Source organism: Dermacentor albipictus, chromosome 4, assembly GCF_038994185.2.
Source record: "Dermacentor albipictus isolate Rhodes 1998 colony chromosome 4, USDA_Dalb.pri_finalv2, whole genome shotgun sequence".
In the NCBI taxonomy this organism is placed as follows: Eukaryota; Metazoa; Arthropoda; class Arachnida; order Ixodida; family Ixodidae; genus Dermacentor; species Dermacentor albipictus.
In genome coordinates this window covers 155,788,304-155,812,722 of record NC_091824.1, presented here as the reverse complement: position 1 = coordinate 155,812,722, position 24,419 = coordinate 155,788,304, and the positions used below count along the sequence as shown (strand labels likewise).

The following is a 24,419-nucleotide window of genomic DNA, read 5'->3' as shown; positions in this document are numbered from 1 at the left end:
GCAAACCACGGTATACTTGTTGTAATGCGGCCTTTGAGTCCGTAAGGACAACCACATTCTGCGGAGGCAAAGTCTTTAATTTGCGCAGAGCAGAAGCTATCGCTACGCCTTCCACAACTGTCGACGAGGCTATACAGTCCAGACGCCCAGACCACGCATATCTTAGAGAGGATTAGAGGGAGGATTAGAGAGATTAGAGGATTAGAGAGGATTAGAGATATCTTAAAGGGAATTAGACGCCACACAATTACATACAAAACCGCCTACCTTTATCCAAATATACACTAGCTCCTACAGTTTCACAAAAACGAGCAGGTGTTTATTTTCTCAGTAATACTGGGCTTATCGACGCAAAAGAGGGCAATTTCATCCGCATAAGCTAGAACTTTAATCTCCTGATTTGCGTACCTGTATCTTTTAACCTTCGGGTTACAATACGCACTAAAGCAAAGCGGTTCCAAATACGAATATCGCGAAAAGTAAAGGCGAGAGCGTACAGCACTGATGGACAGATGACTGTACCTTTATAATATCTGAGAGGGCACGGTTCACAATTAAGTTTGTAGTGCACTATTTATAACATATTTATAACAAAGTGTTATACCACTGTATAAAACATCCTCTAACCAAAGGTGTCGCAGTCGGAACAAAAAAATTTGCTGAACCTTGTCAAAAGCTTTGGTGAGGTCAATCTGAAAAACAGCTACTTGAGCCATACTACCCTCTATTCACTCAAGGACTGAACGTGCGGTATGAATATTTATCGGTATAGGGCGTCTTCGAATTCCGTGTGTTCGTCGGTCACCTGCTGATTTAGCAATGGTGGTCTGCAACCTATTTGTAAGTACTTTTGCACATATTTTACAATCGGTATTACATAAGTATATAGGCCTATATCCGTTATCTCTTTTTATTACTTAATTATCAGTGCTCTTTGGAATTAAAGTTGTGTGGCCCTTACAGAAAGACCGAGGAAGCTCACCATGTTTATAGGCTTCTTCGAAAAGCTGCTCAAGAAACGGGCGCCTGAATTTCTTGAATTTTATATAATATTCAGCACTAAGGCCCTTAAGGCCAGGTGTTTTGTTTTTCTGCAGAGTTTCAACGACAAACTTAATTTTTATTGATTTAGTAGTCCAGAAGGGCTGAATCGATCATTTTCTTGTAAGTGTGGTGGAATAAGGGAAATAAATTGATCAGCTTTTTCTTCTTAATCACTCTGAAGCCTAACTGTAGTTACTAGCTTTTTATGCTGATCGTCAGTATGGTTATTACATAGAGGCTGTATGTGGCTAGCCGATTCGTCCATCCGTCTGTCGCCTGCACACCGAAAGCTCCTCTGGCGCAACCCCATGCGCATCCGCGAAAAAGAGAGAGAGAGAAACAAGCGCGCGATTGGCTGCCCCAGTAGTGACGTCGTTGCTCTCCGTCGCAGACGAGCGCGCGCGCATCAGTTTCTCTCCGGCTCTGAAATGGGTAGGCCACGCGTCATACGTACTCCTGAGGAGCAGGCAGGTTTCGTTCAGCAATGCTGCGAGCAGAATCGCGAACGAGCTCGTCTACTTCGTCCCGATACTGCCGCCCAGGCACAAGAACAGGCTCGTGCAGCTGAGCGCAAGCAGCAATACATACTGAGAATCCGGTAGCCTACCAAGCCGTCGTTTAATGAGCCGTCGGCATTAACCTAGTGATAAACACCGGGGCCGCACGTTTCAGCTTCGCCGGTGCTTGGCGAAGCTTGGCTTGACATGCTTGGCTAACACACACCTCGTAATCTGACTGAAAACTTTGCAGCGCAAGGTTGGCAAGGCGCAAGGTTGGTTGGCGGAGACGAAATATTGCTCCCTTGAACTGTACCAACATCAATTTCATGCTGCCTAAGCCCGTGGAGTAACTGCTGCTGACGCCTTATTTGTGTATTCCGCAGCCCACGCACACCGAGTGTCGCTACACATAAGGGGAGGATGAAGGCGGTAGCCATTTTGCTCACCTAGAGCTTTTGTTTTTTATCGCCCCTAGTCACAGGTGAATCTGCAGTCTTTCTCCCTTTGCAGTTCTTTGTGGCACTCTCCCGACTACGCTGACAAAACCACCGCGGCACAACATCACCCTGGGAGGGAACTCGTTGAGCACTAGAAGGCTCTTTCTCCTGTGCCTGTACTACTCTCTGTTGCTTCGTCGTTGCACGGTGTCGGACGCTTGTTGTTGTTTCGTATCACGTATGGCGCTCCTACCGGGCGCTTGACGATTATTATTATTATTATTATTATTATTATTATTATTATTATTATTATTATTATTATTATTATTATTATTATTATTATTATTATTATTATTATTATTATTATTATGAAACTCTATCATGGATCGTACGCAGTTAGGGGGTATAGCCCAAGAATCGGGCAGCAGTGGGTAGCTAAAGAAAATTCTTATTTGATAATTAGAAACGCAAAGCAAAGTTGGCACAACAAGACTAGTATGCCAGCGAGCAGTAGAACTCGAGTGAATACTTAAAGAGGTTACAGTCAAAGAGAAAATAAATGCAAATAAAGGATTTGGAGAAACCATGCTTAGTGAAATAAATGCTGATCTGATAGGCAGAATAAAGCTACAATAATTAGCAGGGTAATCGTAAAATTCTTGCGCAACAAACGTATCTGTGCCTCTAGCGTAGGGTCGAGGCCCCAAATGATAATATTACAGCTATACTTAATTCTAATCCAATTTTGCAGAGTGGAGTTTCGAATAATATATTTTTATGGTTTGAATATCATCGGCATGATAAAAGTAGTGGTCTGCTGATTCCATTTCCTTACAATTGCGGCACACACGGGACATCTTCAGACCAGCTCTATGTCAATATAAATTCAATTACAGGATGCGACAGCGTAATTTGGTGTATGTGACTTCAAACTGCCGAGAAGAACACCACTGTTTATTCCAGCAAAAATCGAGATGCTGAAAGCTTGGAGATGCTATCAGCGATAATTTGCTTAAACCATTTCGTAGAGAGAATGGTATGTATATCGATGCAGTGCCGCAAGCTGTACCGGTAAAGTAGGAATGAAAGGTTTACTTAAAGACGTTCTGGATAATAAATTTCCAACTTTGTTTAAATATAAACAGCGGTGTCCAGGAACCCACAGCCCATTCTTTGTAATGTTGCAGGGACTAAACTTTGAAACATACTTAAGATACCTGTATTTGGTTGCCGAGGAAAGCGACGCACATACCGACGGAGAATCTGCAACTACGACAGCTGACTATTGATTCGCGGGAAGTTTGGGCAGTGCTAGAAGAATAGCCAATAATTTTGCTATTAAAATAAGTATGTAATCCGGAAGGCGAACAGAAAGATTACCAACCAATTAAGGAGAGAAAATGCCTGCGCCAGCCTTCTCGTCTGACAGTGAAGCATCAGTGGCTATTTATTGCTTGTTTGCAGAGAAGAAAGGTAATATAGTAATTGGTCATTTAAATATTGGCACGGCGTTAGTTTAGCATTTTAGGGGAAAATAGCATGAAATTTTATCTGGAAGCTTGTCTTGGACTGACATATTAGTTGAGTACGTTGGATCTACGCATTCAGCAGCGTTAGCTGTGCTTGTACAAATACGATCTGGGGGGTGTACTTGCGACAAACGATTATTTAAAAAATGAACTTAGTTCATTATTGAAAACATACATCAATTTTCTTTAAGGAGAATCGTAAATATTTAGGTACGTTTGGACTGTAAGGATCCTGAATCTACTTTTTAAGCATGGTATTCGCGCTTCCATAAACAGAACGGTGTTTGCAACAAACTTATGAGCTTGCCTCTCTTATACTATCACAGGCTGTACTTTATAAGCTGGGCTGTCGGAAAACAACACACACCCCAATTTCATTATCGGTTGGAGATACATTTTATGCATCAGACTTATTATGTGTCTTCGCAGCCCATATTGTCGGTTACTGATCTTCCGCAACCATTACACGGCACGAGTTGCCTTAGACTGAGCTTTTTTCAATTTGGTTTTGCGAGTTTAGTGTCCCATCATACGTGATTCCCAGGTATTTAAGTGGATCCACCTGGGGAACGAACTTTTGACCATACATGAGTGAAATGTCAACGGGAACATATATAGGAAAGAGAGGAAGTGCACTTTTACTGACGTTCAGAGATACGTGTATATGTTCTCAAGCCAAGTTTAAAGGTACAGAGGTAATTTTTTAAAGCTTTATAAAGTGAAAGTGGATGATCATTCAATGCAAAAAAAAAAAGCGATGGCATCGGCATAAACGTATACATGAATGTCCTGGAGCAGAGGGATAGATATTATATATGTAATAAATATAACACGAGATAAAGTTGACCCTTGTGGTACTCTGCCTTTCCGCTTATACATAAAGGATAAACATCCGCTTTGAAAACAGTAGAATTCTATGTTCCTTAAAAAAACGAAAGCCGTGCCATGATGTATTTAGGAAACCTGTGAGTCTTTATTTGCTTTATCAGTATTCCATGTTCCACGTACTCATAAGCTTTAGCTAGAAATAGGGTCACTAATGCTGAATATTCCCATCGGTGACGAGCAAGTTGTATGCGACTCTAAGTCTGCGTACACACAGCATATCGAGCACGCAGATCTAAAGCCAATCCGGCTGTAGCTAAATATTAAGTTTTCAGAAATGTAGGTCGTCATTCCGCAATTCAAAATTATTTCTATTAGTTTAACCAAACTGGATGTGAGAGGACCTAATCATATCCACCTACCTGTGTTTCAAGTATCAGAATTACCTCGTCAAGTTTTCGTTCTGAAGGTGTGCAGGCATTTTTTTAAAGAGTAATATGCCATATTCAAATTTTTTTGTGGAGACAATTCATACAGAATTTTTGTCACTTGTGGTAACTCAATCTATGCCTGGCGCTGAAGAAGGCAGAGGGCGAACAACAGTCGCCAATTCGTGGAATGTGACTTCCCTAAATTCCTCTAGCGATAGCGGTTTCAATAGGTACGATGGAACTAGTCAAGAGAACCTGTCTTCTAGTATTTTTCTAATATTTTCCAATAATTCGGACAATTCACGTCGTGAAAGGACGAAAGTGTCAACATTTGTTAGAACGGGAATCATCTTTCGAGGGCGTAAAAAATCTACAAACTGCTTTCTTCGTTTTTTTTTAATTAGACAAATCAGATAATTTATCCATATTTTGCTTATATTCGGCTTTAGGTATCGTGCGCTTTAAAGATGCAGCTACAAATTGGCATTCGCTCTAATTGTTCGGAAATTGATTAAAAGAAGTTGTTTCCAGAAAGCTTTTCGTTGTCGGATAGCCCACGTGCTTTCGAAATTCCACCACGGACTGAAAGATCTACCTGTGCTGCAGAACAGCTACATTCTTCAAGGAACGTTTTGAAATGGTAGACGAGCTCATAGCCCTAATATCTTCTTGCATATCCGTAAGGGAAAGCATCGTAGACTTCAAGTAGTTTCGAAATTTGTCATAGTTAAGAAATGTGCTATTTTTTCTTCCGAAAGAAATCACAGGTAGATCAACCTCAAAAATAATAGGAAGGTGGTCGCTGTTTGTAGCACAGTCTATAGTATTCCAACAGGATATAGTTAGAGACGAGCTACAACAAGTGAGGTCTATTGCTGAGTGAGACTGGCCGTGAGCGAACGTAGCAACTTTTGAATTTAGACAAGAAAGATTATAATCAAGAGCCCATTTTCGGCAGGAGTTTTCCACCTAAATCAGTTTTAAAACCCCATGACACGTGGCAAGAACTAAAGTCACCAGTGAGTGCTATGGCACTGCGCGATATGTTGGCACGACGCAGCATGCAAGGCAGCTCTCACGGAGTAGTAGGAACAGCGCCTTGGCAGCTACCAGGCGTCTCACAACGCTGGCGGGACGACTGTTGGATGAGTGTCCAGAGTGGCGTTACAGGCTTCACACCTCGACTGCACACGAGATGAGGACGGCAAATCGTAGGCGTTAGTCAGCGCTCTGTGAAATGTTAGACAACGTCGTCGTTCACTGCCCATTCCACTCGGAGCAGTGCGCACACACAGCAGTTCCACAAAAATGCTATAGTGCGCGCATAATGACATGCCAACAACACTCCGACCAGCAGCGGAAGGCAGAACGTGGTCCTGGTTTCACCACTGAGGTGATTCATTGAGTGTAGCGTTGTCGGTGCGTCCACTCCACTTCGTCGTCTTTTTAGCCAAACACACTCCGCATCTCTGGAGGCATTCTAATCTTACGCGCGCGAGCCGCGCATGATCTGTCCAGTTGGCAAGGGCGACAATGGTGGCGCGGACGGCGTTTCTGCGCTTCGAGCGTCAGTATAATTGCTATAACAAAAAAAAACTAATCAAATTAAAGTTCGAGCGCATGCACATTCCGTACAAATCACTCGGGTACTCGTTGCATGGAATATCATATTCGTCAGAGAACAAGTTGCACTTGATCAACGAAAGAACCTACACTATTTCAATTTTTGTCATGTCTTAAGCAAACGAGACAGTGAGACAGTGTCCTGCGATAGCTTTAGCAGGCTTATGATTACCGGGTGAGCAAAGGTGCTATTTAAGATACTGCATGCCATCATAAAAAGAAATGGTCGCAACCACATGAACGATGTTTCTTTGCACACTAAGCAACACTGGACATGAAAATTTGACGCACTAAATCTCACAGTTTAGGTTAGTTATATGGCGAATGCAAGTCTGTCTACGCCCAGCAACTATTTGAACTGTATTCGAAACATGGAAATATACACCAAAGCATGCTTACTGTGATTTTTCGCACGGCTAAACTGCAAGTCCCAAATTCCACTGGTAGTCCGCCGCAGTTGACAACATTCCAGCGTTAAGCAAGGTTCGATAAGACACACACACAACACAGTTCCTCCGCTGCACGGTGTCATTAGCCCCGTCGCGTGGATTCTAGCCACTCGTAGAACGGAGAGAACGCCTGTGTTCTCTGCTGCTTACAGCGCACGCACTTATAGACACACAGTGGAGACGGAAGTCGGCGTTTCCGCTGAGTGCCTTACCACACAGTTCCCACATTTTCTGTATCCCTCTTGAACAATTTGTGAGCCCCAGCGTTATCACTGTCGAACAGCCTTGAGTTACCCTCTCCTTTATCCACTGCCGCTTTTCTAGCTGTACCGACGTGTTGCGTGGCATTTCGTTCATAGGGCTCAAAAGTGAATGTATGTGGCTCTTTCGATGTGCGTAGCTCCTTTGACTTCAGCCCCACTATGGTTTAGCGCTAATGCTGGTGTTTGCCACAGCCACTCTCATCCAACGAGTGAGAAATACGACTCGCTGCAAGACGATCGACAGCCTGTCCTTGACTCCCCTCTTGAGCCGCTCGTCAAAGACAGTCGACACCTCGCTTTCTTATTAAAAGGGGTCCCCAGGCGTCACCTCTCCGAGACGCGAGCGATTTTTGCCTCGCAGTGATGCAAGCAACCGAAAAGCTCGACGATGCTCCTGGCAGCGCGTGATCTTACCTTTCGATAGAAAGAAGCCACGAAACATTTTAAGGTAAGAACTGCTCTATGCTTGCTCATGCTTGTATATCTATTTTTGTTTTAATGCAGAAAGTTTAAAACATAAATTAAGAAAGCGTATAAAGGCGGTGTATCTGCCTGACTATGGCAAACTTATAGCTGACATAAAGGCAATATGATGACATTGCTTTTATGACATTAGGACCGCAGACGGTTCACTGACACTTTTGTCCAGCTGTCATGTGTAGCATATTAAAGGAAATTCGGAGGCTTACGTGCCAACACCACGCTTTGATTATGAGGCACGCCATAATGGGGGACTCCGGATTAATTTTATCTACCTGGGGTTTAGTAATTTGAACCCAACGCATGGTAACGGAGAGTTCTAACATTTCGCCCCCATCGAAATGCGCACGAATTTGATCCTGCGACCTTTTGCTTAGCAGTGCACCGCCATGCCACTAAGCCTCCATAGCAGATAAGAGCGATTTCAGAGAAAACAATTCTTCTAGGCCGGATTGCATATCAAAAGCGGGTCGCAGTAATTATTCGATCGCCACACATAAGCTTTCAATTTTCCATTTTAAACTTTGTCTTAAGGTAAGCTAATCGTACCTTGTGAATTTGCGGAATAGATGTTAGCAGATATTTAATGGCATGTCCACTTAGCACTAGTCTGGTTGCTGGCACTGCTTGTGACATTTTCCTCATCACACTAACGGCGTAATAGAAGCACTGGCGCTCCACGTACCATTTTCCAGCACCCATTCGGGTCTTGCTTCGCAAATATGGCTCTCTGCTTCTCAGCACAAAATCTCATGTTTGATTCCTAGCCACGGTGGCTATACTTCGATGGACGTGAAATAGAAAAAGGATCGTTTATTTAACATCATCACCACGCGAAAAAAACACAGGGGTCAAAGTTAATTCCGTCTGTTAGTAGCCCATAGTTTCCCTCGGACTTTAAAACTCACCATTCAATAACTTTCACATAGAGTCCTTTTAAGGATTGCGTGTTAAAGCTGCGTCTAGTGGAAGCCTACTTCATCGCTGAAGTTGGAGATTGATGTGTGAAAACAGATGTTAGCATAGAGATTCTCACTAAGAATAAATGCGCTCGTCACCAACCCCACTCATTAATGTAGTTGTAGTATGGAGGTAAAGTCACTGAGTAAAGATTAGCGAAATTTAATTACCTAGACAGTTTATGGTCGGTTATCGCATAATTATGTCTATCACTGCTGTGACTTGACGCCCGCCAATTTATTTCCGTCCCAATGTCTCTATTTTCAATCCTCTTTTGTTAAACACACTAAATAGGACGTGCTTGAGTACCTTGTGGATATACAGCACCTTTTGTAAGCTTGAAATTGTGCGGAAAGAATAGAATATTGTATTCCAACACCTGGTAATTATAACTCGCGTATCTTTGTTTGACCCACCTAAACTTTTTCTCACTCGCTGAAAAAATTCGCCAAATTGCCGCGCCGTTGGCCGCTCGAGGAACACTTGCGTGTTTTCGCAGGCTTCTTTCACGCTCGGAAAAACACTGTTATGTAGCACGTATTGAGCAAAAGAAATCTGTATCAAGAGTTTTTCATTGTTGCTCTACAATTTTCTCATTAACACTTTTAATCTAACTATAATATTTGAGCTCATTACTTAGATTAATTACGTAATTAGGCGCAATGCAAAAACTAATCTATATCCAAGCGACGGCAAACGATATTATCTTGATCAAAGCGAAAAGTGGGCGAATTGGTGTGGAAGCATGATTACATTCAGAGCGCGAATTACTGTGACACAAGTTAAGGCACAAGACAGAACACGCCGCTACTTGCAACTGAAAGCTTATTCGAAAAGTTAGGTACTTTAAAAGCCCGATATGTCCTATATCATCAAACGTCATCGAACGTCATCAAACGACATTAAAGGAAAAATAAACAAAAAACCAACAAAATATGACTATTATTCGGGTTTAGCACGCCAAAAAAATTGCCACGTGTTAGGCCATGTGTGGAAAGATATTTTACTGTCTCGAAGCGCTATAGAATCACGACTGACACACCCTGCCCCCTTTTTATCTCGCGGGCCTCTACAACTTCTCTTGTTGTTCGATCTTTGTCCTTATAAGGGACTGTCAAGTTTTCAAACTTGGATGTGAATTTGCCTTGTGAATTGCAGTCTCTTATGTGCATTGCAAGATGTGTGTGTGCATTCCATTTTGTGAAATTCGAATGCTCCTTAGCGTAGTGTTATGACAACGGCCAGTTTGAGAGGACATAGGACATGAACATAGGACATAGGACATGTTGTGTATTTAAAGTTTCTAACCTTTCGAATAAACTTTCGGTTGCAAGTAGCGCAGTGTCCTGTCTTTTCGTGTGCCTTAGCTTGTGTCCCAATAGTTCGCGCTCTGAATTTAAACAATACCTTGGTTCTGCTCAGCTACGTGGCTTTTGCATACTTTTAGATCTTTGTGCATAATAGTTAAGACACCCTATATATACAATGAATAGGCCGCTTTTATGAGCCATTACATAAGCCGTAAAAACAGTGATAAAAAGGTAATTTTGCCATCAAACAGCGTTTTAAAATTTTCCAAAATTGGGCAAAGAACATGCGACATACGTGCCGAAATGCTTGGAAGCAATGAAAGTATGGTTAAATAGCAAGGAAATAGTACCACAGATTATAATTAAAGCAAACATAGTGGGGGTGCTGGCTCAGTGCCCTGTGTCGGCACGGTTGAACTAAATATCACTTTCACGTACTGTGTCTGTTTCTAGAAACGAGTGGCACCAGATACGTGTTTTATAAGTACCAAAGACGAAGGCATGTTTACCGTATGCTTAGTACTCGGTGTATGTCTGAAAATTCTAGAGCGAATTGACCTTTCACTGGTATACAATAGCGCTGGATATTGCACACACTTTGACTTTTAAGGCTATTGCGCATCTTAATTAGCCGCTTGCTGTGGCTGACACTGAGTTCTTTTTCAAGTCATTCCATTTTTAGAGTTGGCAGTCAGCACTGATATAGGCTTAATTTAAAATGCCGACATGTGCTTCCGCGCATTGCCACATACGCCATCTTATGGCGATGCCTTTCTACGCTGTGGTTTCTTTCCCATGCACAGTTAAGCCAAGCGTCATATTTCCCTCTCTCTCCAATGTTTTCTCTTTATTTAGTACGGCTCTGTGCATTGGGGGCCTATTTCGATAAACAGTGCCCAGGAACTGTCCTATGAAGAGAACCCATTGAAGAGAACGGAAGAGGGTACTGAGCGCAGTTTTCCTATGACTATATGACTACGCATATGACTACGCATACGCATATATATGACCACGGGTACGCAGGGATTCTGTGGAATCATGTTAACAAGAATAATGTGTGAACAAACTTTTGAGGTCAAAGAAGACTGTATAATAAGAATATTAGAAGTTTGAGCAGTATGTATACAGTACGTGAGTACGTGTTTTACTTCGGACAATATTTTGCTAGGTCACATGAGCATTAGCACAATTCGTTTCGTTTATGTGCATTACCCGAATATATGGACGTTACTTGCGCGACAAAATGCCATGTCCCGCTGTCTAATCAAATAGGAGCATTCATTACAGTTTTATTCATTAATTTAGGCACCTGTTCCATTAGCGAAATTTAAGCCGGGCAGTGTAGCGAAGCGATGGTTCCTCAGACGAAAATAACCCTACGACACAGTCCGTTGTGAGCAATCCGTCCGCTAAATTTGATAAAAACTCTATTTGCCATTGCGAATACATTTGCAAAATGCAATTGCAACATGTGCCCTACAGCGAAAGATTAAAAAGTTAATTTGTCAATCTTATTGCTTTGACATTTTTATCCTAGGGATGTAAATTTACGCCTCTTCCATAAATGTATCTGGAAAGGTGGAACAGCGTCACGGCCTATTTTTAATAAATAATGTGTTCTAACTACGGAAATTGGATATATGACGAGCTCAGAAACCGCGTGTCAGCAAATTGGCGTGTAATAAATGATATCGCGTTTTATATACTTTTCGGTTGCACAGGCTTATCTGTTGCGGTCGTTCCACTAAGGTTCAAGTAGTAGTATTACTAGTCTTCTGCAGCCACGATCCTTTTTAAAATTCCAAACGCGTCTAGCACATTTCACTGTCCTGCAGATTTAAGTGTAATCCATTATCAAACACACCGACATGCATGGTAGACGGATATGTCCAACCAAAACTGTCCCTCCTCCAATCTGCCACCCACGCAGTTCTAGAGTTTACGGTCATCTGCGAGTTGCCTTCGAGTTCCTTAAGGCACGAGCGAGACGTAGTGACCATGTTAGACCATGTCGCTCATTTTGAGTTACAAACGAGGCGGGGGATATCGTAAGACACGCCATCTGGATTTACTCACTCTTATGGCGCAATAAGATAAACAGGATTCATGCGATTTGGCCCCACTGTTTGCTGAAGCTACGGTCCCTGGACAACAAAACATTCATTCTCATTGGTGGAAGCTTCGATCTCTGACAGGCTAAATCCCTCTTCTCGATCTTTTCAGGGAACTAGTCCGCACCAGCGTGTACCGAGTTGTCCCACGCCGAGCAGCACTCCGTCTCTCCATGCGGATATTAGAGGGTCTGTGCAGCTATTTTCAACTTCGGCACATGGGCGACCCAAGACTGAGGCATGGCCTGCGCGAAGCGCACTTACGTCAGTGCCGGCTACCGAATTCGAAACTTCGTGGGCTAGAAGTTTCTACCTATAATTTACCCCGACATTTATCGCTCACTAAGCTAACCGCATTGAGTATCTGAAAGCCTTTTACACCTCAAGTTTAAAAGACTAACAATTTGAGCTTGCTTGAGTGTATTTCGACGGGTTATAACATAATATATCAGCATGGTTATAATAAGCCTTGTTACTTCGTCACCTTCGTTGGCTTTCTCGAGCTGCATACGCTCCAAATAATTTCATATAAAGAACTTAACCAAACCCTAGGCTTATCTCATCTGGCGCAGCGGAAGGTGCCATGAAAACGACAGCATGACAATGGAATAACGATTGCGAAACGACGGAGATAGTATAACGACCACAGTGTGACGACGACGGCATGAGGAGCACAATGTTACGATGAGGATGGTATGACGAGACAATCGTTTGACGAAGCTGGAATGACGACGATGGAACGGCCACGATGGCATCACGTCGGCGGCACGACACGAACGCACGACGACGATTGTACGACGATAATGACATGACAACGAAGTTATAATCACGATAAAGTAATGGCAGCATTATTACGAATAAATGGCGAAAAAGGAGTAACATTGATGGAACGACGAAGGCGGTATGTCGACGACGGCAGGAGAACAATGGGATGTCGCCGAATGTATGACGACGATGACCTGAGAACGGCTGCGTGACGACGACTGTACGACGACGATGGCGTGACAAAGACGGTGTGATGGTGATGGTTTGACGATGGCTATGTGACGAAAATCTAATGACAACGGTGATGAAGAGACAACGATAGAGGGACGACGACGGCACATATCCATAGGAACAAGGTAGGTAGTCAGGGTTAAATAGCATTTAATTGGAGAGGTTAAGAGCAGTACGCATCCGGCTGCGTCATTTCCCTTAGATGAAAAAATCTGGTTTAAAAAAAAGAGTCGCAGTTTCGCACGAAAGGCGAAGCATTGACTGCGATAGCCAATTAATGCACAGCCATACGAAGTAAGGATAGTGGTTTTATGGACCGCATAGTCTCTTCGAAACACTCACTAACTTAACAAGCAATGGTGTCAGCGCATACAGGCAAACGTGCACAGTTAACGCTTGATGACCACAGACACTCGCTGTCAAAACGCTAGCTTGAGGAAGCGTGGCAGCAGCAGTGAGCGAAGTGACCTTCGTTCTGTCTATCGCTTCGACACAAACTAAGCGTGTACTTTTGAGACTTTCGGCTACGTAAGTGTGGAGACATTTGCCATGTATATTGTATGTACCCGCTGACCCGCTGACTAGAAAATGTGTTATTAGGCGACAGTATTGTTTCTACTTTTGAGACTTTCGACTACATAGGTGTGGAGACATTTGCCATAGGTGTCATTTGACATTTGCCATAGACATAGGTGTGGAGATGTTGGCGCCTTAAATTGCGCGCCAACATCTCCTTATATCATATCAATAAAAAAAAAAACCGTGAGAACACAGCACACGTGAAGCTACAAGCCGTCACCCCGCATAGGCCATAAAGACATTCAACAAGAGCGGACACTCTCATAGGGCACAGCTGCCGCATGGAATGTAGCGCGCCCAGCTTATGGGATTAACACTTGAACCACGCTTCCGGTTTCAGCTACGCGGTTACGCCGGATGCGTTGACCAGCGCTTTCTTTTTCTTCTCTTGCTGCTGCTCAAACACGTGCGGTCTTAGTGCGGCGTCGCTTTAATATTTCGTAAAATTATTGCGAATAATCTTCAGAAGCCTCCAATGAATCTGTGCCACAAGCAATTTCCTAAGGACGAGATGCCTTGTAAATGTTCATTTTCCTCTATATAAACACTCGTTCCGGGCTTTCTCTGCATTAATCCAACGTTATGGCACAGGGAAGCAGCAGTACCCCGAAGCTCCTCCTGAGCTTCGCACGGAGATACTGTTTCTATTACGTACGATGGTACGAGGTCCACTATGGTAGTAGTAGTCTTAGTAGTAGTATAACGATTGTCCATTAGGGTAGTAGTACGGGACTACTACTACCTGTTTTCATGTCAATGCCTTTTCGCGTGACGTCAACGTTTTTGGAAATGGTGGATGCGTATGCACGACGTTTCTTTAATTGTTATATCAAAAGCTGTCTCCGTTGGCTGGATGTTTCTTTCGTGTTCTCTTTTTCTGGGGCTGTATTTCACACGTAAAAAGATATTTAATAAAAGCATACTTCCGTGGTAACTATAGCAAAGTTGCTTTTTAATGCTACAGCGCAAAAACTGCCGTAGCATAAAGAAGAGCAAATGCAAGCTGTATTTTTGGAGCCGTAGCCACATGTTTGTCAGATCTGCATCTAATCCATGCCGTTGAGCGCACCCGAACAGCTGACTGGTTGCATCATCGAGCGTTTACGCTAGTCCGTAATGAGACACAACTAACTGCGATCCACAGCGGTGTACTTTCGTCTGAGAAGAATTTCAGACACTGCTTCCGCGAGCCGTGAGGTACAAGATTGAGGTGAGTAAATATTATTCATGAAGTGCTTGCATTGTTGCGTGGTTTTCGGTGCATCTATTGTACAACGTGCGATCTTTTTATTTTATTTTTAGGAAGGGCCAACAAGAATTATTCATGCCACCCAAGGAGAAACATTGGAAAATAGTGGATGGACTACAGCCAAGGCACTGAGCCCCTTTCAACAGGGCACCACCACGACAGAACAATAGCTTCGTCAAAGTGATCGCAGCGATGGTAACCCTTCCTCAATCAGGCGGCCCTGCACTGATTGTTTTACTGCAAGCTGCTGCTACAAAGGTAAATGTGCTTTAGCTTTTTATATTGATGGTACAAAAAGGTAAAACATCAAGTACGAAAATCGAGGTGAGCATTTTATGCGGAATATTAAACAAAATGTTTGCCTCTAACTTTCTTGCTGTGTTACGGACCGGCTGAAATTCCCAAGTTTAATATGTCCCCTTGAAGAAAGGCAGGCCCATTTGTCGAAACGTTGGCTCCCGCTTTTACCTTGTTTTTGTTCGCTAGTCGTCTAGAAATTTTATCTTCCGCATTCCCCGTGTTTCCCTATTTTAAAAGGAAGACAAAATGACAGGGCCCAATTTTGATGGACCAGAAATATATTTTTGGTGCCTCAGTATAGAGAGAGAGAGAGAGAAAGCAAGGACAGGAAAGGCAGGGAGGTCAACCAGAAGAGCATCCGGGTCGCTACCCTACACTGGCGGTGGGGGAAAGGGGGATAGAGGCAAAGGGGAGAAAGTGAGCACTGAGTGCGTGTGCGCGGGACACTAGGCACTGGGACACTATAGACGGTCTCTTAAGCCGGTGCACTTCAAGTATTGCACTAATGGACGATTGCCTCAGTATACAATGGCAAAAGCAATATTGCAGGAAATCCAAAGCCTGCAAATGCGAACGAATACAATAACATACCAAGGCCTTGTTACTGAGTTTCTGTAAGTAAATAATTTCGGTTTTGTTTTTCTAAAACCACACCATGGGGCGCGAATGGCGAGCCTGCGGCAGCTGGAGCAAGAAGGGCGCAGCTTGCGGGACATCCAGCAACATCCGCTCGAACCGGAAGGCCGGTCCCACGAGGCAAATCAATGCCTCTTTCCGCAGCTGCTGGCTGCTCTTGCTCATAATGCCAGCCAAGCCCCTCGCCCCTCTAAGCGCCCTCATGAGAAACATAGGCAAGGAATTTCTCAGGCCATTTTATTATTCATATTAAATATTTGCTGATGTAGTAATGATGATATGAAGTCCGACTATTGCTGCTTTTCGACAGATTATTGCTTATGTCACCCTTTAATGCAACCACGCATAACACGGCAGATGCAGCATAACTTCGTACTTGAAGTTATACGGCAGCAATAGGAGTGTCCACAGCTTTAGGCTCACCGGCACAAGTGCCAGTAAGCCTGGTGTTCCGAGGATTCTGACTGTGGCGCTGAAATATGCAGGTGCCTGATTGTTGTCATGTCAATTTAAGCACAAGGCCGCATTGAAATTGTTCTACAATTTCATTTTTTCTCATCAAATGGTGAAAATCACTTCTTGCGTGGTGGGTGAATTCGGACATTATTAAAACGTCGGAAGCGAAACACACAAAATGAGTTATGAAAATTTCATGCATATGTTCGTTCATTTCATTTGTATTGTTCTTTCTTGTTTTCTGCATTTTTGTAATTTTTTTATCATGGCATAGAGCTTGAATGTATATTTTTTCTTGTGCAACTATTTCACTGTCACATATTTCGTTTTCATTCAGTGTAGTTTGACAGGTCGTGATACATTGTATGTTAGCCCTTGTGGTGCAGTTTGTGTGGAATATTTATGCATCAGTCTCTCTTTTCGAATATAAAAGTATCATGTTATAGCCTTTTTTCTGCGTGTAACACCACTACACCGTGTTCCTTTCACCTGTAGTGCCTATACATTTGGCTGTGATCTTGTTCTGTTAGTGCTTAACGATTTATGCATGTGTACATTTTTTTTCTGGTACAGTTTAAACCGGATTCTATATAACTGTGGAGTAAAGTTTTCTTCGGCATTTATCAGATTTTTTTTTTACATGCAGCTACAAGGTGCTGCAATGTTTATTGCGACATGTGTCTGTGATAAGTTGCGTATGTCTCTGCTGCTGCAGCCTGATGATTTTCACAGTAACTTAATGTAGAGACTATTGCACGTGATGTGTGCGTCTACCCTTTTTGTTTTAGAAGGCTGTAGGTTGAAATAAAGCTGCATTTCTGTTTGATGCTTTTATTTACATGTCACTACTACATTTTCAGTGGTAGCTTGCACTGTAAGAATATTACGCTGTAACGATCCAGTTACTGACTTCTCCTTAGAAGTGAGGGTACTTTGTTGAAATCTATCGACTGCTCACGCGTGAACGCACTACATGGGAGCCACAGCGTTTGACATGGATGACCAGTTGAGAGCATTTTCGTCGCTAGGAAGAAACTTGGCGTTTGTTTGCGAGAGAAAATGGTGGAAGACCCAGAAGGCGTGCATGCGACAGCACGTTCGATGGAGCGGAATGTGTGATGTGCACCATGCATTTCGGCTTTTGCGAGTTTCTCTGCCCAAGTAAAAAGTATGGAGACAGATGCTAATGTCCATCATTGCCCAAAGAGACCAGTGAAGTATCAGCGATACTAGCAAGAAAAGAAAGCCCGCATATCTCACGCCCTCTGGGAATCGATGCTATGCGAAGCGGTGTGCTGGCTGCCTATCAAGTTAACGAAACGACCATGAAAGCACCAAGACGTAGGCGGCTGTTTCATGACGTACACGACACCAATATAATGACATTCATGTCATGATCTGTCATTTATTTTCGTCACACACCGGTCGTACTACGCCGATTTTAATACCAGGACGTGGGTGGCTGTTTCATGACCTACGTGACAAGCATGTCATGACCTATCATGTATGTTCGTGGTGACGGCGGCGTTGCATCTGGCCTAATCGCTCTCGGTTTTCGCTGCAGGTTACCATACGCGCAGCTGCACTCAGTCTCTCCGTTTCGGCGCATCCCCGTTTTTTGCCTTCAAACGACGAATGAAGATAATCTACAGCCGGAAGTTGCACTTGTCAGCGCTGCCCGGAACCTTCGACGAGTAGCGGCGACGATCATCCACGCTTAAGCAAGCGCATATATTAGGGTTTGTGGGACTGCTACCGGCCACATTTGGCACTGGTGACGGCGGCGTTGCATCTGGCCTAATCGCTGTCGGTTTTCGCTGCTGGTTAGTGCTCAGGGAACTTACGATATTACCGTATTTTCTTACACGGTTCCGCCGTTGTCACTGCCACAGTGCGTCGTTCTTTTGTTTTTGCGACAGTGCTTGGTTTAAACATTGGAATTTGTTGCTATAGCATTGTGTGAGTCAAATGGCAAAGGACGTTGCAAAGGTAAAGGAAGAGCTAAAAACAGAACTTAGTAAACTCAAAAATGAAGTAAAGACATCACGAGAATCATTGAAGGGAGACTTACGAATTGAAATTCGTGAGCTTCGTAACGAGAAAAGAAGCATGCCTAAAAGCCTTGAATTCTCGCACGGCGCTATAGAGGTGCTAAAGAGGCTTCTATAAACAGAAATTTCAAAAAAAGTTGAGCAGGAGATTCCGAATGACTCTTTGCAAACCAAGTGTAACACCCTTGAAAAGCATGCTAGTGAACTTAAGAAACGCGTCACAGATCTAGAGCGGTGCTCGAGAAACTAATGTTGAAATTCATGGTGTCCAGAAGCGTGAGAACGAACGAGTCATTGACAGTGTGTCGACAATTGGTACAGCAATCGGTTAGCGAATTACGATTTCCGATGTGGAGTCATGCCACCATGTGCCCACGAGAAATTTCGAGAAAACCAACACTATCGTCCAGTTCAAATCTCGTGCGAGTCGTGATGTAATGCTGAGGAAAGCCAAGAAGGCAAGGCTCACAAATTCGGATGTAGAATTTGGCAGCTCGAGTACCGTGTTCATCAACGAGCATTTCTGCACTCTAAGAACAGTTTACACCCTTTGGAGTGCCCCTTCTGCCACACAACAATAATCGTCATCTGCCTTGATGCGTTTCCTTTCTTTAACGCTGCGAGCCCGGTACTTTCCAGTAACGAACGGCACGCGCGTTATCAGCATGATAGCATTGCCGGCAGGAAATGCTATCACACTCAAAGAATTGCGACGATAGCATGCCTAAAAACTAATAACACTAATACGCGTACGCGATAAACCGCCTCATGGTTCGTACCTCATTTCCGAACTACAGTTTACAGGCACTTCAACTTACCAACCATTCTGAATAAATTCTGAACTGTGCCGACAGTTTGTATCCATGTCGTTAACAATATTTTTCACGTTGCGGTTATTGGAAGGACACATTTATCCCTTATTTTATATACTGCCCTTACCTTGTTTGCCTTTGTAGGTGTTAGTCTCTCTCAAACTATTTCGCGATATGTCTCTTGAATTTCTGCTGTATTCTTCGCAGTAAATTTTATTTGCCCATTTTCAACTACGAAGACACTTTTGCACTTAAAGTACGTATATTAAAATCATCAATTTATTTAAACTATGTAAACGTTTGGTGCACTTCATATTGTAAATCTGTTATCTTCATAAGTACCAACATCCACTGTAATTGCGACATCTTTGCTTCATTTTCCGCGTTTGCAAAACTGCAGGATGAACGTCGCATGCTGCCAATGTAACGGCCTTCAGGGACGCAGTCAAGCTGCCTAGAGCGGCTTTTAGCCTTGAAGACCGTCCAGATTTTCTGGATAAATAAATATTGATTGATTGATACCCTCGTCATACTACGCCAAATTTGGCACATACTACATGACCGGGGTTGTTGGAGAAGTATGGCAGAGGCCTTTGGCCTGCAGTGGGCGTAACCAAGCTGACGATCATGATGATGATGATCATGATGATGATGATGATTTTAACGAAAAAACTATGAGAGCACGAAGACGTAGGCGGCTGTTCATTACCTACATGACATGTCATGACATTCATGTCATGACTGATCATGTTCGTCATACACTCTTGTCATACTATGCCAAATTTGGTACATAAAACGATGTACGCAGCTGTCTCATGACTTACGACACGCAGGTCATGATATTCATGTCATGATCTATCATTTTTGTTCGTCATACCTCTTGTCATAGTATGACAAGAGTGGTACATACGAAGTTAATGAAACGACCATGACTGCACCAAGACGTAGTCAGTTGTTTCACGACTTTCGTGACACATATGCCACGATGTTCATGTCATGACCAATCATTTAGGGTCGTCATGCACTCTTGTCATATCATGCCAATTTTGGTAGAAACTAAGTAAACAAAACGACCATGATAATACCAAGACGTAGGCGGCTAGGTAGATAGATAATGTCAAAGAGGCAAATGTTCGCCAAGAAATGCTTCGCATTTAGAGGGCTACAAAAATCTGCATTCTACAGCCATGGCACATATGGCATCTAGGTGCCGACAGCAGCAACAAGCAAATCATGGCAAAAAGTTTTAAATGAATTTTAGTTTGCTTTCAATCTTATACCTCATCACTATGTGTTCTGTGTTACTTGTAAATCTAGGCTCTACATAACCTATGATTACACAACTTGTTATGGAAATCATGAATGCTTCGCATTACTACTACAACTGAGTATGGAAAATGTGTGTCAGCAATTTCACACCATTAAATGCACAATGTAATTATTTAGTATCTGTTAGACCACCACATCTTGCTGACACTACAGCAGCATGTATGCACCTAGCGATGCTCATGCCACTGTTGACGTCTCAACTGCCTTCGCACACTTAAGTAACGCATGTGCTGTGCACGGGTTGTGCCAAACATTCCAATGACAATCTTGGAACGCCCACCCTCTCGAAAAATTCATTCTAGCCTCCCAGGCCCACTGTTTCGGGGCAGACCGTGTGGTACGGGGTCGCCATTATTGTCCACCTCGCTGCTGGTGCTGTCGTCATCACTTTCATCATCGCGTTCTACGTCGCCCTCAGAAAACCGAAAGTTGTGCAACATAGCACATGCCACGACAATGTTGGCCTCACGTTCCAACTCGTAGAGGACGTTGCGGTAATGCTGCAGACAGCGGAAACGGCCCTTCAGGAGCCCAATACACCCCTCTACCACGGAATGCATGGCAGCATGTGCTATATTGTGCTACCCCTCGGCTGTCGGCATTGGAGGATGGCAGAAACCGGGTCAGGAACCACGGCTCCAAGGCTGAGCCATTCTCACCTGCATGAAGATGGAAATAGTGCATTGAGTACTGCTCTGACGAGTTGAGACGTAGAGTTCAGAAGGTAGAGTTCAGAGGTTGCGAGTCCCAAGTAAAAGCACTAATTGGGCATGTCCGCCTCGACACCAACTCTTAACCAAATTCGAAGCGTACTACCCAGTGCCTACCAAAAGATTAAGAAATCAACACATATTGATGCAACCAATGACACAGTAGCAGCAATAATGCATGCATTTTTTCTGCTTCTGGCAGGCACTTCGTAGCATGCTTGTCACTTCGTTAACACTTTCAATGTCAGTTGTAGCACTAATTGGTTTGATTTTTTTTCTACTCCAGGCAGGCACTTACACGTGTTGTTGTAATTTAGTTAAAAGCTTGTGTTCGGACGGACATGGCGCTCTATTCGCTACCGATAGGATAGGATATATAAACTTTATAAAAAGAATAATTAGAATAATCGCTAATGGTCGAGGCCCCTATTTCAGGGCTCCGCTGGCTGCCGAAGCGTGTCTGCGTCAAAAACAAATTTTTTGTCTCACCGAGGAGGTATTCCCCGGAATTTGCGATGCACCCCGCTTGGAACCGCCGCCACAGCCATGTCGTCCACCAGACGAGCGAGTCGTGGTCTGACCCCGGTCTCATAGAATCCACGGATCCTCATTTCCGCGTTGAAGATCTGGCGAAAATGAGAACGGAGAAAGTCCGCGTTCAGAAGTGCGATACAACTGTCTAAAGAAATAGCAGCACTAGAAAACAAGACGTGTACTTACAGACATGCAGTTTATGGCGCAGTAGCCCTTCCGACACATGAACGCAGCCTTGCGCTCACCCTTGGGCGCAATAATGGAACTGAGGCTGCTGTCCAGTCATTCCATGATGCCAGAAACAGCGCAGAGCCTAGGGAAACCCTTCTTCACGGCTGCGTTTTCTACAGTCGTCAATCGAAAATGGACCCATAGTAAGGTTCGTTACAGCGCCATATAACAGACCGTATAAAAGGATGACACCGTTACAGACCATATAAAAGGATGACACGGCGCTGGGCTGTAACGAACCTTACGATGGATCCCAACGAACTGGCCTAACTTGTCTTCTTTACGAAGATGGACCCGCTTACTGCGGGCCTTTGCATTTACGACGGCCTCAGCCACGCGTCGCATGCACGCGCTCACGGTCGACTGCGACACCCGGGACGTCTCCTCGCTCCCTACAGACGCTTTGAATCTCCCGGGGGCAAAGAAGCGCAGCCCGCACAATACCTTCCGCTCCACCGACAGTCCCGCCCGATCGCTCCCCTTCCAGTTCCTCCACCGGTTCCTCGCACAACCACCACACCGTTTTCTTCGAGAGGCAAAAATGCCATCGAAAATGGTCATCTGGCACGTCAGACGCGTCGTCTGGCTCTTCAAGTTTATGTCGGCGAAGAGCCACCACCACAGCGATGAGAGGGGCAGCCATTTTCTATGCCTTCTGAAATTACCCTGCCTGATGCCGTGCCAAAAATTCATGCCTTATGCTTCGCCTAATGAGTTCGTCAACGTCACTTTGACGTTTCGGGTTCTTGCAGTTGCGTGACGTCGCGTGATCGATAAACAAAATGGGCATGGCCCGGTCATTCTCGACAAATGACAGCGTGGTAATGGCGGCAAAAGGCATAAGAAAGTAATAGAATTCCTACAAAATCGCACACCAGGTAAGCAGCAGTAGTTACCGTACAAAGCTGGACTGAACGGCATCAGCTAAAAAAAAGTAAATCACAAGCATCGATCATATTGGTATTTAGACATAGGAATATTTCGTGTAGAGGCGAAACGTGCGGAATGCGCAGCATTACAAACAAAACCAATTCGCTCTTACATACATCGCGTAGAAAATACCCAATTCATCCCACACAATACCTTAAAATATGAAGAAAACATTGATTTCCAAGCATTTCCCCATTATTGGGCATTATTTCCTGCACCTTAAGAGCACGAATACACTGGAAACTGCCCGTTTTGAAAACAAACTGGCCTCAGGTGACGCGATGATAGGCTACGTGCACAGCGGTGGCCACAACAGAAGATCTCAGCCAGACCATGCTAGACGCTCGCAAAATGCTTTCTAGTTGCACTCAAGTGAAATGCAGAGGTGCAAAGCTTATTTTCAGTAGTTCGGAGGACAGAATTTTCGGCTTTCTGATTTTTGTGCTCCTCGGCGTTATCTTTGGCACGTTTTGCCTGCGCAAACAACACACTGCCGTGCTATCAATCTTGGCAATCGCTCGTCGAGTTTTTTACAAGTGGATGTACCGAAAGAAAGTATATGTTGCGGGGGGATAGAAAGCGTCACAAACTTGTCTCACTAAGATCCATTCAGTACACGCTAATCTAACTCTTACCATGGACGAGATGCTTTTTGCTAACTGCGTCAAAACACCAGGCGCGGCGAGCTTGCGTCAAAAGTTTCTGAAAAAAGTAACGAATTACAAAAAATGTTAGGGATCAGAGAATGCGCCACGGACTTGCCCGAAAAAGGTTCAGTACACGCGATGCTAACTGCGTCACACGGTTGAACTTCTTTTTTGCTGACTGCATCCCAACACTGGGACAGGCCACTATGCTTCAAGAGTACCCAAAGAAAGTAACTAAACAATTACAATTATATTGCGGGTAAGAGAGAGCGTAACGAACTTATCCCAGTAAGATTCCATGCACACGAAACTAACCGCGCCACACGGCCGAGTTGCTTTTCGCTAACTGCGTCACAAAGCAGGAAGCGGCGAGCAAGCCATAAAACTATCGAAATAAGTTACAATAAGGTTGGGGTTCATAAAAAGCGTCGCAAACATCTCCCAGAACGAGTCATGAACTCAAATTAACTGCCCAAGGACGACAGAGCTGTTTTTCGCTAACTGCGTCACAAGTCTCGGTTCCGCGCCACAAAAACCTAAATTGTTTGAAGTGTGTCGCAGCCTGTGAAAAAAAATTTCTCACCTTGCCGTAGTCTAGCAGTGCAGTGGTGTCGTGTCGAAGTGCAGAAGGAAAGCAAGAATACGCCGGGAGCCTAACGAACAGGCTACATCCAACAGAGACGGGTCGCCGAAGAGGTGAACTTCACATGCGCAGCTGGCCTCGCTCACTTCTGTGTCGTATCTGGCGCATGACGCATGCATCTGGCGCGTCTGGTGTGCCGTTGGCTTGTTGCTGGTGACGCAAGAAAAATAAATCGCCGAGTTCATTTATACGCAAATCTTCTTAGTGTTAGAGGGAAAGAATAAAAAAATACGTTGCGAGTTTATTTCACATTCTTTTATTTTCCGGTACACGCGCCCACTAACGGATGGGGCGATCACTATGCGTGACGTGTTTCTATGGCCAGCTTTCGCCGAGTGTCGCCTCTTGTCGAAT

The 24,419-nt window shown here is 44.0% G+C and overlaps 2 protein-coding genes across 4 annotated transcripts in view; one reads left to right on the top strand and one right to left on the bottom strand.

The window, feature by feature from the left end:
• The window catches only part of LOC135903824 (neuropeptide F-like), a 137,976-nt gene extending 113,833 nt beyond the window's left edge, over positions 1–24,143 (bottom strand). Inside the window, exons 1-2 of the mRNA XM_065434237.2 lie at positions 24,006–24,143; positions 23,411–23,477 (exon numbers count right to left, since the gene is read on the bottom strand). The gene's annotated coding sequence lies outside the window, so the exon portion shown is untranslated. The remainder of the gene's footprint in view (positions 1–23,410; positions 23,478–24,005) is intronic.
• The window catches only part of LOC135903823 (galactosylgalactosylxylosylprotein 3-beta-glucuronosyltransferase S-like), a 135,936-nt gene that overhangs the window by 89,675 nt on the left and 21,842 nt on the right, over positions 1–24,419 (top strand). The window contains exon 1 of one of the 3 annotated variants that reach the window (XM_065434236.2): positions 7,335–7,549. The exons of the other annotated variants lie outside the window; for them this stretch is intronic. The gene's annotated coding sequence lies outside the window, so the exon portion shown is untranslated. Of the gene's footprint in view, positions 1–7,334; positions 7,550–24,419 lie in introns of those variants that run through there. 3 annotated transcript variants of the gene reach the window in all.